This window comes from Mus caroli, chromosome 10 (assembly GCF_900094665.2).
Source record: "Mus caroli chromosome 10, CAROLI_EIJ_v1.1, whole genome shotgun sequence".
Classification (NCBI taxonomy): Eukaryota; Metazoa; Chordata; class Mammalia; order Rodentia; family Muridae; genus Mus; species Mus caroli.
Window position 1 is genome coordinate 35,782,417 of NC_034579.1, and position 7,049 is coordinate 35,789,465.

The following is a 7,049-nucleotide window of genomic DNA, read 5'->3' on the forward strand; positions in this document are numbered from 1 at the left end:
TATATTAACTTTTTTTTAAAAAAGGACTAATAAAATTTTCCCGGCTATTTTCGTGAGCGAAAGTTGAACGTGAGTCTGTTGGAAATAGAGGCAGATACAGTTCAGTCTCTTGTAGTCCGCTGCTTTCCCGTTAGAGAGAGTTGAGCGAGCGCTAGCTAATGTCGCCGGCCATACTGTGTAAGCGAGGGTTCTGCGTGAGCGCAGACCTTATATAAGCATCCTCCCCGACAGGCCAGGAAGTGACGCCATCGCCCCGCCCTCAGGGCCTCATAGGGACCGCTTCGTGTCAGTCAAACGTCGCCGAACGCTGGCTGGCTGGCGGTGGGCCCACGGGGAGTGCAGGGGACTACCAGCTTGGTTGCAGATGGAGCTGCCGCTGTCCCTTGAGCGGGAGACCGCACTGTTGTCCGGCTGGGGACTTGGGAATCTGGGATTACTTGTGGAGCTGGTGGGGAGAGCGGGAGACAGGCGAGGCTGTCCCACGCTGCACACAGCTGGTTAGCAGAAAACAGGAGGGAGTCTCGAGGGGTGTCGCGGGGCTCGGCGGGGGCGGTGGCCACTGCTGGGTTGGCGTGGTGCTTTGATCCTGTGCGGTTCCTCGTTTCAGCCGAGGTGGTTTTGGGCTTTTTAATTTTTTTCTTCAACCATTTTTTTTTTCACGTGTTTCCACGAGACGAACGCAGCCTAGGCAATAAAATTGTCAGTGACGTACGTGTTGCCCGGGGTCGGATTGGAATGCGCTTTAATTCTGCTTGTGCTTTATCTGATGTGGGAATGAAGGCAGTTCTCCACGGGTTTACACAATAGCCAGAAGCGTCGTCTTCCTATTTCAAAAGAGAAAAGAGAAAAGCAACGTGGCGCCCAGCCTTGGAGGGCTCCGGCGCTACCTACCCCCCACCGAGTGCCTAGCCTAGCTTAGGAGTTGGCCGCCTTCCAGCAGACACCTATCAATCCGTACTCCATTAGGTCAACTGGTGGATATTTAGTTTGCAAAACTTCCTAGGAACTAGCTTTATTAAGTATAATACGAGGTTATTTGATAATATTTTTCTTAGGCTATTCTTAAAGGGGTGAACTAATTCAAAGTATTCCTCTCAACCACCAGTACCGCGCAAATTTACAAATTTGCCTAAATGCCTAAAAAGGATCTTCACGGGTATATAATAATAATGTAAATGGGTATTAAAGAGTTTTCACTAATGATAATCTAAAGTATAAATTAGGGGTCCAGTCCAAGTAGGATTTTGTTTTTGTTTTTTTCTTCTGCTTTCTTCCTTTATTTATATTTGCAGTATGAAACACAAGCTCTGCACGCATACTTGCACACTCACACCAGCCTTGGGGAGGGAGCTGGGACAAGGCCACTTTTTTTTTTAATCTTAAGTAACAAAAGATGTTAACAAAGTTATTAGTTACTTGGAAACACTGGGGGAAAGTCACCAAGCTCATAAAATTAAAAATGATTATAGTCACAAGACAAAGGGACCATCTCCTATTATCCTTAGAGAAATCCACTGCAAAAGACACTGTTGAGATTTGCTTCGTACATACCCTGAAGACGAGCTCTTGTCTTACAAGAGCATGGATTCACATGTCTCTATGAAATTTGTTGAGAAAGAACCTGTGTGATGAAGTAGATACGTATATTACTTTTGCCATGTTTTTAAAAGCATCCAACTCAAACTAGGGATAAGGACAAAATTTAATAAATGCTATTTAGTCTATTATAATAGTAATTCAAGGAGGATGCGGTTATACTTGGACTAAAGATTAAAGGAATATTTCCGTGTTTTACAAGCTATTCAATTATTTGATGGTTGCTTATTGAAAAGAAGACTGCCTGCAAACCACCTCAAACATTAATTGTGGTATAAATATAATTTGGCTTGTAATTATTTATAATTAGTTGCTTTTTCAATTACTATTATGCTTTTTCCCAACCTAATTTAAGTTAACAAAAGTGCCAGGAATCTTGGCAAGGTAAATTAATGTTAAATACAGACTAACTTAACTAGCGTCAATGAATTGCATTGTTTCTTTGTAAAATGTATAGTTTTTCTTAAGGACTATTATATGGAAGCTCAAATTAGTTGTACTTTTAGCTGAGGTAGTTAATTTTTGCTTAAATATTTCACAAACTTAGTATGTCCAAAGTTACTTATCATCATTCCTAAACTAATCTCTCATCTCTATCTTTCAGTGACCATTCTTTCCACTGAGAGAGAGAGACAGCGCTCAGTTGTTAAGAGCCGTTGTTGCTCACATGCTGGCTTTTGACCATCTGTAATTCTAGGTCCAGGGCATGTTCCACCCTCCTCTGACTTCTATGGGCACCAGCAAGCTTTAGCTGTACATCTGTATATGCAGACAAACCCTCATACCCATAAAATAAAAACAAAGTTCTTTTTAGAAGTGCTTATTTAGTAGGCTGCTGTGGTGGCCCATGTCTTTAGTCCCTGTACTAAGAAGGTAAAGGCAGGTGGATCTCTGTGACTTCGAAGCCAGCCTGGTCTACAGAAGAGTTCCAGGATAACAAGGGCTACACAGAGAAACCCTGTCTCGAAAAACCAAAACAACCAAAATCAACCAAACAAAAAGAATGAAGCATTTTGCCTACACACACACACACACACACACACCTTCTAAAAGACTCCTATCTGCTTTTTAAAATTATTGTCCTAAAAATTAAACACAAGAACCTGAACTGTGTAGCCTAGGCTGATATTGAACTTGGGACCCCTCTGCTCCTGTTTTTCATGCCAGGATCATAACTAATTGTTTTCTTTTGTCGACAGTCTGTTGGGACATTGGAAAGAAGCTGGGGTTTGCGCCCAGGGTTTCCATACGCTAAACATATGCTGTACCACTGAGTGTGTGTGTGCGTGTACATGCATGTCATCACCTTGCATGTGGAAATCCTCTTCTTTCATCACAGAAGTCCCAGAGATCAAACTGAGGTCATCAGACTTGGTGGCAAGCACCTTTACCACTGAGTCATATTCCTGGCAGTCCAGTCCCCAATCCTAAAACTCCTTCCCTCACTCCATCCTCTTCTCCTTCACATTCAAGTTTGGTTTGTGCCATAGTCTGAACAAAATTGGTCCCTTCCAAAAAAATACTGTTTTTGATTGTTGCCAGTGTACTAGCATTAAGGACGGTTAGGCCAAGAGTCGCCTTCCATCAATGGGTTTAGGTGCTCTCCAGAGGGACTTGGCAGCAGTTGGTTCTCTTGCCTTTCATCCTTTTCCTACATGATGGCAAAGAAAGTCCTCATCAGTTAGCAGCAGCTTGATCCGTGGACTTCCTAGGCTCTAGACGCTCCCTAGAACAACAACATTTGGTTTTGACTACTCTTTCTCTGTCCCTTGCCTCTCTCTCCCCACTTTGTGTGTGTGTGTGTGTGTGTGTGTGTGTGTGTGTGTGTGATTAATCCAGGGTCTTGCACATGACGACCTGATGTTAGGCAAGTGGGCTACCGCTGAGCTATGTCCCCATCGCTATACGTACTTTTATTGCTCCCTTACAGTTATTGTTTCTTGGTTGTCAGCTTTCTTACACTTTCAACTTGATTTTAAGCTGCAGAAGAGCTTGTTTACTTTTGTTAATGTTTTCTCCTCCTCCTCCTCCTCTTCCTCTTCCTTCTCCTCCTCCTCCTGTGTTAGGGATGGGATCAGACGGCACATGCTAATCTAGCAATCTACCACTATGCTAAGTCTTTTCTGCTCAATTTAGCACCTTCAAAAGTAATACCTGACATGAGGTCAATACTCAGTCAGTATTAGATGGATAAATAATGATTTTCTTGAGACAGGGTTTCTCCGTATAGCCGTGGCTGTCCTAGAACAGGCTTTGTAGCAGGCTAGCCTCGAACTCAAGAGATCCACCTGCCTATGCCTCTTGAGTGCTGGGCTGGGATCCAAGGCATGCACCTGGCTAAGTAATGACTTTTTAAAAAGATTTGCTTATTTTTAATCTCTGTGTTTTGCCTGCACATATGCATATGTATATGTGCATGCAGTGCCTGCAGATTCCAGAAGAGGGCTCCAGACCCCCTGGAACTAGAATCCTAGATGGTTGTAAAGCCTCTATGTGGGTGCTGGGAATGAAACCCTCATCAAGAGAGCCAGTGCTCTAAATCACTGAGCCATCCCTCCAGTTTCTTAGTAATGGACTTTACCGTATCCTCCTAACCTATCTTACTGTCTCAAACTAGCCTTATTAGCCAATATTTCCTCAAGGTCCACCCCTCATATTTTTTCACCATCAAACTTATTTTCAGCTTTTAACATTAGCAAAAGATACAGTCTACAGAACATACTCCTATACATGCTGTTAGCTAACCATTGCTGCATAAAAACTCATACAGACTGATTGGCATAAAATAGCACACATTTTTCTATCCCAGTCTTTCTGTGGATTAGGAGTTCCCATGAGTAGCCTAGCTGGAGCTCCAGTGTCTCTCACAGGACTGTAATCAAGTTCTCATTTTCTTTTAGTCAGCGTGAGCTGCTATAATAGAATACCTTACACAGAGAGCCTTGCGAAAAATAAGAGTTTATTTCTAAAAGTTCTAGAACAAAAAGTGAAAAACTAGGTGCCAGAGTTGGGTTCCCAGGAGGAGGGCCCTCTGCCATGAATCACCATGTGTGGGAGAAGATCCAAAAGCCCTCAGTGGTGGTTCTCCTCCTCCTCCTCTTCCTCTTGTTTTCTAAGGTTTATTCATTTATTATATGTAAGTACACTGTAGCTGTCTTCAGACACCCCAGAAAAAGGCATCATATCTCATTATGGATGGTTGTGAGCCACCATGTGGTTGCTGGGATTTGAACTCAGGATCTTTGTTTTTTGTTTTTTGTTGTTGTTGTTTTTTGTTTTGTTTTGTTTTGTTTTTTTGAGACAGGGTTTCTCTGTGTAGCCCTGGATGTTCTGGAACTCACTCTGTAGATCAGGCTGGCCTTGAACTCAGAAATCTGCCTGCCTCTGCCTCCCAGGTGCTGGGATTAAAGGTGTGTGCCACCACTGTCCGGCTAGGACCTTTGGAAGACCAGTCAGTGCTCTTAACCGCTGAGCCATCTCTCCAGTCCTCCTTCTCTTCTTTTAAATAAGGGCACTAATCCCACTCAGGAGGATCGCACCCCTCCACAAGGCCCTATATTAATGTCAGCACACAGGCAGTAGGATTTCAACTTATGAATTTAGAGGGCAGAGACAGAACACTCAGTCCATAACACAGCCCACACCACAGCCTGCATTTCAAGATTCAACTGGGAAAGGTTTTCCAAGCTCATGTGACTGTTGGCAGAATTCAGTTCCTGCCTAGCTGTGGGACCATGGCGACCCAGCCACCTTTGCATCGGTGTGTGCTTTTTGTTTAAGATTAGAACAAGTTACTTTGGAGGATAATGGATTCTGCCAGGCAAGTGCTTTACCACTGAGCTGTACCCTACAGCCATTCATCCGCTTTTAATTTTAATTGACTAGAATGATCAAATGCCAAAGCTGGCTTTTTCCTGTGTGTGAGAGCCAATTTTTACATTCTCAGAAAACTTGGAAGTGAATTGATATCACATTGGTCGTATGAAATCGGCTGCAGTCAAATTATTCACTTCAATGAGATTGGTAAACTCTGCAATCAGGGCTCTTGATACTATCAAGGCGCTGTTTGTTAAATATTTACCAACTGCACTGCTCAGTTTTAACTTTCAACTCCACACAATCTAGAATCACCAAGGGAGAGTCTTCACACAAAATTTTCTAGATCAGGTTGGCCTGTGGTCCATTGTTCTGGTTGAAACCTGACCCAGGAAGATCCAGCCTATTGTATTTGGTAAGAAGTCCTGCACAGTGTGAGGAGGCAGAGGGCACACAAGGACCCAGGTGTTAGCTCCCTCTGCTTGAACACCATGGGATGGTTTAGGTCCTTACCTTAGCATCTCCAAGATAATGGACTATAACCTAGAATTGTAACCTGAATAAACCCATTCTTCCCCACTGTGCTTTCCACCAGGGCATTTGTGATAGCCACAGACATGGAACCTAGGTACCAACCTACCACCGTGTTGCAGGCTATTTGGTCACACCGTGAACTCCAAGATTCACAGCAAGCAGCAAGTGGCTGGGTTTCCAGGGGGGCAGGATTTGATTCCCAGCCCCCACTTGGAAACCTGTATTAGTCAGGGTTCTCTAGAGTCACAGAACTTATGGGATGTCTTTAAATATTAGGGGAGATTATCTGAATGACTCATAGGCTAACCCAACAAAGGGCAGCCGTGAGTGGGAATTCCAAGGATCTAGTAGCTGCTCAATCCCACAAGGCTGGTTGTTTAACTGGTCTTCTGTATAAGCTGGGACTCTGAAGAAGTAGATTTCAATAGATGTGCTGGCAAGTAAGTGCAAGCCAAATATTTGCAAGTCAGAAAATTATTGCCTGTGGATTAGATGCTAAACTTCCTGATCTTGATAACTTGTAGTATGGTTATGTAGGAAAAGAAATCTTATATAGTGTCAAATATATATATGTAAAACATATATGTAGGTAAAGCTTTAAATTTTAATTAAAAAGTTCAATTAAATATTTAAGAATATGTTCACGAAAATTAATTATTCTTAAATTCTATTATTAATGCCTATTGTTAGTAATCATACATATATGATTACTACATATAGTAATATATATTCATATATATATGAATTAATAACCACTTAAGAATAATATACCCTTGTGTCAGGAACCAGAGGCAGATGGATTTCTTTGAATTGGTCTTCAAGCAAGTTCAATGACAGCTGGGACAGACCCTGTCCCAGAGGTGTACAGGTGATGGTGATATAGCTCTGTTTGTTAAGGTACATGCTGCTAACTTTGATGACATGATAGAAAGAAAGAATAAGTCTTAAAAGTTGTTCTCTGACTCCACAAGTGCATAGTGGCACACACACACACGCACACACATGCATATCCACGTACACACAAAGTTAAATACACCATGGCATCTCATATCTGTATTTATAGTACTTGAAATGTGAGGCAAGAAGATTGTTAGCTCAAGTCT